Below are 10061 nucleotides of genomic sequence, written 5' to 3' on the forward strand. Positions count from 1 at the left end.
TACCTCTCTCAAAGAGTGCAGTGTATAAAGTAAGAAAATCTGCTGTCTCAGCCACTGCCTGTCACCGAGGGAGTACCCCAAGGCTCGATCCTAGGCCCCATGCTATTCTCAATTTACATCAACAACATAGCTCAGGGAGTAGGAAGCTATCTCATCCATTTATATGCAGATGATATAATCTTATACAAAGCTGGGCCCTCCCTGGATTTAGTGTTAAATGCTCTACAACAAAGCTTTCTTAGTGTCCAACAAGCTTTCTCTACCCATAACCTTGTTCTGAACACCTTCAAAACAAAGGTCATGTGGTTTGGTAAGAAGAATGTCCCTCTTCCCATAGGTGTGATTACTACCTCTGAGGGTTTAGAGCTTGAGGTAGTCACCTCATACAAGTACTTGGGAGTATAGCTAGACGGTGCACTGTCCTTCTCTCAGCACATTTCAAAGCTGCAGGCTAAAGTTAAATCTAGGCTTGGTTTCCTCAATCGTAATCGCTCCTCTTTCAACCCCAGCTGCCAAACTAACCCTGACTCAGATGACCATCCTACCCATGCTAGATTACGGAGACATCATTTATAGATCGGCAGGTAAGGGTGCTCTCAAGCGGCTAGATGTTCTTTACCATTCGGCCATCAGATTTGCCACCAATGCTCCTTATAGAACACATCACTGCACTCTATATGCCTCTGTAAACTGGTCATTTCTGTATACCCGTCGCAAGACCCACTGGTTGATGCTTATTTATAAAACCCTCTTAGGCCTCACTCCCCCCGCCCCCATCTGAGATATCTACTGCAGCCCTCATCCTCATACAACACCCATTTTGCCAGTCACATTATGATAAAGGTCCTCAAAGCACACACATCCCTGGGACATCGACTGGAACGAGCTGCAACAAACACTCAAACTGGACAGTTTTATCTCAATCTCTTAATTCAAAGACTGTGGCTGCTTTGTGTGATGTATTGTTGTCTCTACCTTCTTGGCCTTTGTGCTTTTGTCTGTGCCCAATAATGTTTGTACCATGTTTTGTGCTGCTACCATGTTGTTGAAATGTTGTGTTGCTATGTGTTGCTGCCTTGCTATGTTGTTGTTCTCTCTTTATGTGTTGTTTCTCTTGTTGTGATGTGTGTTTTGTCCTATATTTATAATGTATTTATTTTTTATTTTTAATCCCAGACCCCTGCCCCAGCAGGAGGCCTTTTGCCTTTTGGTAGGCCATCGTAAATAAGAATTTGTTCTTAACTGGCACGTGTGCTCCCTCTTCGTCCTCTAGGTCACCAGGCTGCTTGTTATGGCGCACACCTATCACATTGTTACACACACCTGCGCATCATCTGACTCACCTGGACTCCATCACTTCCCTGATTACCTTCCCTATATATGTCACTCCCTTTGGTTACTTCCCCAAGGGATCGTCCCTTTGGTTGGCATCCTGCGGCTGGAGCCGAACGCGTCGGGGAGGGGTATCGTCACGTATGCTCTCTCTCTGGCGCTCTAGGTCTCCATGCTCCCGTGTCTCAGCCGGACTGACAGGTTTCCCGTGCCTCAGCAGAGGTGCCCGGTCCGCTCCTGATCCCCGGGATCGTCATTTTGGTCGGCGTCCCGCAGCTGAAGCCGTGTGTCGGGAGGGGGTACTGTCACGTGTGCTCCCTCTCCGGCCTCTAGGTCACCAGGCTACTCGTTATGGTGCACACCTGTCACCATCGTTACTCGCACCTGTGCGTCATCAGTCTCACCTGGACCCCATCACCTCCCTGATTACCTTCCCTATATTTGTCACTCCCTTTGGTTCCTTCCCCAGGTGTTATTTTTTCTGTTTCTGTTTCATGTCTGTGTGTTGTTCATGTTTCTTGTTTTTTATTATGTTTTGTTTATTTATTAAGTCACTCGCTCCCTGAACTTGTTCCCGACTCTCAGCACACTCGTTACATTAACTGACTTGCCTAGTTAAATAAAATTATACAGTTTAAATAAAAAGTCAGGGTGAAAGAGAAACATGGTCCGATCCTGTCCTGGATCAGGACATACATCAGGCACCCTATTCCCTGTATAGTGCCCAGGGTCCTGTTCAAAGGTAGTGAACTATATAGGGAATAGATTGCCATCTGGAACACAGCTATATTGATGGACCCATGTTGTCTCTAACACCCCATGATTCACACTAACCTCTGTGCTCATCAGGCAGATGGGGATATACAGTATGATGCTCATCTACACTATGCTGTGTTTATATGGAAACAGAACCTACGGTATAGCTCACTACACTGTAAAAAGATAACTCTGGATCAACCAACAACAAAAAAACTTAAACTGGTTATAAGTGGTGTAAGTTGAGCCAAAAGGGTATGTTGACCCTAGAGGTCGACCGATTAATCGGAATGGACGATTAATTGGGGCAGATTTCTAGTTTTCATAACCGGAAATCTGTATTTTTGGACACCGATTTGGCCAATTTTCTGTGTGTTTTTTGTGTGTTTTTTTTATTTAACTAGGCAAGTCAGTTAAGAACACATTCTTATTTTCAATGACGGCCTAGGAACGGTGGGTTAACTGCCTTGTTCAGGGGCAGAACGACAGATTTTTTACCTTGTCAGCTCAGGGATTCAATCTTGCAACCTTACAGTTAACTAGTCCAACGCTCTAACCACCTGCCTCTCATTGCACTCCACGAGGAGCCTGCCTGTTACGCGAATGGAGTAAGCCAAGGTAAGTCGCTAGCTAGCATTAAACTTATCTTATAATAAACAATCAATGAATCATAATCAATAGTTATAACTACACATGGTTGATGATATTACTAGTTTATCTAGCGTGTCCTGTGTTGCATATAATCGATGTGGTGCGTATTCGCGAAAAAGGACTGTCCTTGCTCCAATGTGTACCTAACCATAAACATCAATGCCATTCTTAAAATCAATACACAGAAGTATATATTTTTAAACCTGCATATTTACCTAAAAGAAATACAGGTTAGCAGGCAATATTAACCAGGTGAAATTGTGTCACTTCTCTTGCGTTCATTGCACGCAGAGTCAGGGTATATGCAGTTTGGGCCGCCTGGCTTGCCGCGACCTAATTTGCCATAATTTTACGTAATTATGACATAACATTGAATGTTGTGCAATGTAACAGAAATATTTAGACTTAGGGTTGCCACCCGTTAGATAAAATACGGAACGGTTCCGTATTTCACTGAAAGAATAAACGTTTTGTTTTCGAGATGATAGTTTCCGGATTCGACCATATTAATGACCTAAGGCTCGTATTTCTGTGTGTTATTATGTTATAATTAAGTCTATGATTTGCAGTCTGACTGAGCGATGGTAGGCACCAGCAGGCTCGTAAGCATTCATTCAAACAGCACTTTTGTGCGTTTTGCCAGCAGCTCTTCGTTGTGCTTCAAGCATTGCGCTGTTTATGACTTCAAGCCTATCAACTCCCGAGATTAGGCTGGTGTAACCGATGTAAAATGGCTAGCTAGTTAGTGGGGTGCGCACTAATAGCGTTTCAAACGTCACTCGCTCTGAGACTTGGAGTAGTTATTCCCCTTGCTCTGAATGGGTAACGATGCTTCGAGGGTGGCTGTTGTCGATGTGTTCCTGGTTCGAGCCCAGGTAGGGGCGAGGAGAGGGACGGAAGCTATACTGTTACACTGGCAATACTAAAATGCCTATAAGAACATCCAATAGTCAAAGGTATATGAAATAAAAATCGTATAGAGAGAAATAGTCCTATAATTCCTATAATAACTACAACCTAAAACTTCTTACCTGGGAATATTGAAGACTCATGTTAAAAGGAACCACCAGCTTTCATATGTTCTCATGTTCTGAGCAAGGAACTTAAACATTAGCTTTTTTACATGGCATATATTGCACTTTTACTTTCTTCTCCAACACTTTGTTTTTGCATTATTTAAACCAAATTGAACATGTTTCATTATTTATTTGAGACTAAATTGATTTTATTGATGTATTATATTAAGTTAAAATAAGTGTTCATTCAGTATTGTTGTAAATGTCATTATTACAAATAAATGTAAAAAATCGCCCGATTAATCGGTATGTACTTTTTTTGGTCCTCCAATAATTGGTATCGCGTTGAAAAATTATAATTGGTCGACCTCTAGTTGAGCCAACCTTGTTTCTAGGAAACCATACACAAAATGTATAATTTGACCAAATGTTTAGGAAGCGGTCATCATTTCATGGAGTCTGTAAAGAAAGAAACCACATTGAAAAAGTGGTAAGCAAGTTAAATTCAAAAAGCGGTTTTCATGAAGTCAAATGAATTTACTGTGTTAGAGGTTTCATGATGCTTGTATCTAAACCAAAGTACATCATTTTAAGATTGTTCTGTACATCAGTTGGGGTCTCCATAATCTTCAATATGAGGTCCTAAACCTAGCATGAAAGTGCATCCTTGTAGCTGTGTGGGCTAATATAGTCAAAATGTTTGACTTGGGGTAAGTTGAGTTAATGTTTGAGCCAATGGTTGAGCCAATGGCTGAGCCAATGGCAAGTTGACGCCTCCCAGGCATAATGCAAGGCATTATCACTGGGATATGAGACAGATTTGAACATCTGTCAAATGTACTACTTCCAAAAAAACTAATCCTCCTTCAAATATATTTTACAGTTAATACTTTCAATTAGTTTGTAGCCTACCCAGTGCGCCGTGCACACGCCCAGAGCCTATAGGGGGGTTCCGTCAGCTGGGAGAGCTAAGTGTTTGTAAATGTTACATTTAAATGTTAAATGTTATGTATGTATTCTCTTTCGTTGGCCTAGTCTTGTTAAATGTTTTTAGATTTGATAGTTTTAAATGTTATGTCTATATTCTCTTTCGTTGGCCTAGTCTTGTTAAATGTTTTTAGAATGTATAATTTTTAAAGTGTTTTTTTAAAAGTACAATGTTTTTGTAAGGTGTTAAGTCTGTGTTAAAAGATGCTTAAAATTATTAAAAGACTAAAAAGTGGTTGTGTTGAATTGTGTTGAATTGTGTTTGTGAAATAAAGATAGAAATGGTTTTGAAAGGGTAGTGGTCATATTTCATTCGGTATAGAAATGGGTAAGTGGCTTAATTTACCCCATACCATGGGTATGACATGTCAAGATACCAAGATACCACAAGATACCACAAGCTATATTTTAAAAAATGTCATGAATTCGGGTTACTCCCAGGGAAACACAACATCCTGAAATAATATATGTAGATATCTTTGTTAAAAATAATACTATATTTCCCCTCGATGGAGATGCTGAATGTAAAAAAATTGCTCAGCTTATCCCACTTGCCCCTAAATTAGGTTTTATCAATTGAAAAATATTAAATTTATTGAAACCAAATATATGATTCAATACCAAATACCAAAACCAAATATATGATTCAATACCAACTGTACTACCAAACCTACAGTACCAGTCAAAAGTTTGGACACACCTATTCATTACAGGGTTTTTCTTCATTTTTACTATTTTCTACAATGTATAATAATAGTGAAGACATCAAAACTATGAAATAACACAATGTAGTAACCAAAAAAGTGTTAAACAAATGAAAATATATTTTATATTTTAGAGTCTTCAAAGTAGCCATCCTTTGCCTTGATGAAAGCTTTGCACACTCTTGGCATTCTCTCAACCAGCTTCACCTGGAATGCTTTTCCAGCAGTCTTGAAGGAGTTCCTACATATGCTGAGCACTTGTTGGCTGCTTTTCCTTCAGTCTGCGGTCCAACTTATCCCAAACCATCTCAATTGGGTTGAAGTCGGGTGATTGTGGAGGCCAGGTCGATCGATCACTCTCCTTCTTAGTCAAATAGCCCTTACACAGCCTGAAGGTGTGTTGGGTCACTGTCGTGTTGAAAAACAAATGATAGTCCAACTAAGAGAAAAACCAGATGGGATGGCACATCGTTTTAGAATGCTGTGGTAGCCATGCTGGTTAAGTGTGCCTTGAATTCTAAATAAATCACAGACAGTGTCACAAGCAAATCACCCCAACAGCATCACACCTCCTCCTCCATGGTGGATCTCGCATTTTGCAACACGGTTTAAAAAAATCATGTGATTAAATTAAGCTTCAGATGTCTTTGATGATGTACTTCTGATAAAGTCATACACGCATTGGCACACTGCTTCGGATTTAGCTGCTTAGCGATTTCGAACTCATGTCTCTGAGCTCCGGTATCAAACGTAGCGTCACTACTATTCAATTACCAGTGGCAACTGTCACACCTGTTTTGAGCCCCACATTTTTAGCTAAAAAAAATAAAAAATAAAAATAATACTCATTAGTTTTTTTGGGGGGGGGTTGCCTGTTTTGCATGTTATTTTGGCATTAATGCACGTCACATATCAGTTTGCAAACAATGTAAAAATAAATAACAAATCACTGAGTTAATAAAGCTGCATGCAACATGGTCTCTTTTTTGCTTTCTTGAGTAAGGCAGCTCCAAAATGCAGGTGTTTCAGCCTTGCTCGGTGCTTTCTGTGGTGGTGGGGCAGCCAGAGGAAAATACAAAGTGTAGGAGTTGGTAATGCTCTCTAGTTGCGCTGTGATTGGCTCAGTGTTCTGTTACTCATGGGGACACTAAGTCACTATCAAATCTAAGGGTAGAGCTTGAAAATTCAAGCCCCTTGGGTGCTGCCATAGAGTTACATTAGAAGTGCCCAAGAAAGCTCAAGGTCATTGGCCACAGATAAAATTACATCAAATCAAATTATATCTACAGTAGCTTTGATTGGACTTTCAAAATCTTAGCTAGCAGTCATCATCATGAATAAAGTCGACAATCTACTGGCAAATCCTTTTTAATCCTTGTCATATGAAGAGAAATAATAAAGATGAATTATAGATAAAACTTATAGTTGAGTGGTTTGGAAGGAATCAGTGGCTAACTGCAAACATTGCAAAGCAATCACTAGACTGCTATTCAGTGTAGTGGTTGTGTGGTCCCAAGTCTGGGAGTAAGGGTCTATTTTCCAAGCTTAAAATTATAAACATTCAACATTGGCCATGCTGTCAATCCAGCAAGATTTCTGCCGCGCTCAAAACAACTGTTAACTTGGAAATGGGAAATCTGACCTCAGTAAGTTCAAGACAACTGGGAAAATACATTTTGAACAGTCATCCAACTCGGAATTGTAAATTGGGAACTCTGACCTCTTTCTTGAACTACGACCTGAAGATCACCGACATCGTCATGATTCAACCTTGTTTTTTTTTAGTTCCCAGTTGTCTTGAAACTGGGAACTGGGAATCAGAGAATGCCAGACTTTGATGCAAAGTTTGATGACAAATTTTCCCACAAAGGACCGCCATGCCACCTTGCTGTTCAAGTGAGCACAGTACAACAAGTTGAGTCCAAAAATGTCTTGTATGCTGCTGCATAAATTAGGTAATATGCCAGGGAGATATGTATATGGTAGCTAAGAAATTAATACTACGTGTATGTTGTGTAGTAAGCTGTTAGTAGCCCATGTACCTCACTCTAATAATTTGGTCTATTTTCCCCTCTTAATTTTGCCTACTGTTCTGACTTGGTGGTGCACATGTAGCCTATAGCCTATTTTAGAGAAGTGTAATCATCGAAATCTATAAGCTTTCATTGTCTGCTTATATGCCCCCTTTATTTATCCTACGGTTCTGACTTGGTGTACAGGGAGAACACTAAGAACGGCCAATGTTCTGAATTCGGTCACTGTACATTTCAAAGGTGCTGCTCATTCATGTCTTAATCGAAATTACGGATTGCCTCTTATCCGCTTGCCGTCCCCTTATACCATAGTCTGTTCATCTCAATTGTCAGTAGAAACCACATTTGTTAAGCAAATCAGCCATATCAGCTATGTTTTTTAAAAGGGAGTAAATGAGACTGAATGAACTGTTTCGCTGCCAGACAAGGATCTAACAGACAGACAGGATTAGCGGAGATAAGGTGTTGGGACTCTGCTGTTGGGACAGCTTTATGTAGGCCATAACCGTTTGTGGGCACCGTTTGTCACCGCTATAGTGCAATTACTGTATTGTTTAGTGTTGTATTGGATTGTGTAGCGTAGTGGCTTTGCTGGCTTGCACACCCACCCAATTTTTTTTTGCCCCATCAAGATTTACATGCTAAAATCACCACTGTCAATGACCTGAGCTGTCAGGTGTTGAAAGCAATTTAAACGCTTTCTTTCAATAAAGAAAACCACATTGATCTGTCGAATTTGTTATTTGATTTCAGACAAAGTGAATATAATAGGTTGAACAAACCAAAGCGTAATTTTCAATAATTCTAATCAGTAAAAGCACTTTAGATGAACAACAACTTCGTCCTGCTTTTTATACTATACACACAATTTACCCGCGCATTTTAAATTACAGGACATTTAACAAATGTACCAGATCCATATGCATTGGTTGCGCAACCTGATTAGGGCGTCCACCCACAGTGTTCAGAATGCCAGAAATCACATTTTGTTCATGATAATTCATTTTAACAGAACATGCAACCCGGATGCAACTGCGTGCATCATTCTCACCGAATTCCAATGAGCAATTTGAAGCTGTCAGAATACATCCTTAACGCTAGGGGAAGCTTTCCCTTAATTCAATTGAATTAAATTGCCAAAATTATATATCCTAAATAGCTTACTCTTGTCTATACAGAAATAAATAAAATAATTCAAAATAGGCTACTACACCAGAAAGCATGATTTATCCTCAGGGACAAATACCAAATTCGTTATTGTTGCGTTGCGACTGTCAGTGAAAAGCAGCGACAGACCCAGCCAGGCATATTGCAATGTTTAAAAATGAAATCACAGAAAAACTGTTGGGAAAGCGAAATAGGTATTGCTGTAAATAGAAGACAATGCAAAGACTCCAATCTGTCTTTTAGTTATCAAAATTCTCAAATTAATTGAGCGAAAAGTAACATGTTATTGGCACCGTTAGAGAACATCGGCTATAAACCCAGTGAGTGGGCATATTCACTGTGTTTTGGGTCAGTGCCACTTTATTTTGTTTTTGTACAATAATGTCCGCCTCCAGGTTGTATTTGTCTCCCATTTTGGTAGGCCTAATATATGGATCAGACAACGTGGTTTTTATTGGTCTGTTGGTCAGTGTCAGCAGAGCAGGCTACCCTGTCATTTTTGTCATATTAAAAAAGATTCTGTTAATGTCTCCTGTCATATAAAGTGTATTATTAACTGGGTGGTTCGAGCCCTGAATGCTGATTGGCTGACAGCTGTGGTATATCAGATCATATTCCACGTTTTACTGCTCCAATTACATTGGTAACCAGTATATAATAGCAATAAGGCACCTCAGGGGTTTGTTGTATATGGCCAATATACCACGGCTAAGGGCTGTTCTTACGCACGACCCAAAGCAGAGTGCCTGGATACAGCCCTTAGCCGTGGTATATTGACCAAATACCACAGCCCCTTGTGCATTATTGCTTAAGTAGAATTAGTTTATGAAAGGCCAACATTTTCCTGTGCAAAGAAGAAATGTATGCTATCTGATATAGCCCAAAGCCTTTGCCTAATCTACGCCACTACACGCTGCATTGAACAGTCTCTTTTGAGAACAGTGATTGAGTTATATTATTAGCCTAAATTACGACTATCCAAACTAATCATAACATTACGAAATGGTAGGTTATTTTAGATAAGTCTGCAAAAACGAAGATGCATGCTTTATCATAAAGTTGCATTTTTAGGGTGAATATTTGCTTCCCCAAACTTGAAACCCACACGCAGCTTATTATTATTTTTCTTTCTTGAACCTTTATTAACCCTCCTGCTGTGTTCCCGGTCAAATTGGACCTTTTACAAGTTTTCTCTCTGAAATTGTAGTTCATTTTATCTGATTGACATAAGGTTCCATGACTTTGTCCACACAGGGCATCTGAACACACAAAATACATTTTGATGATTTTCATGTTCCCGGCCAAAAATGACCGGTCGTTAGAAATGAATGAGTGAGATGACAATTAGTGTATAAAATTGAGTTCAGTCACAATGCCCATTCATCAGATGGACACCCTTCCTCTCCCAGACCCCC

The sequence above is a fragment of the Oncorhynchus mykiss genome, chromosome 20 (genome assembly GCF_057628025.1).
Source record: "Oncorhynchus mykiss isolate SJ-2025 chromosome 20, ASM5762802v1, whole genome shotgun sequence".
Classification (NCBI taxonomy): domain Eukaryota; kingdom Metazoa; phylum Chordata; class Actinopteri; order Salmoniformes; family Salmonidae; genus Oncorhynchus; species Oncorhynchus mykiss.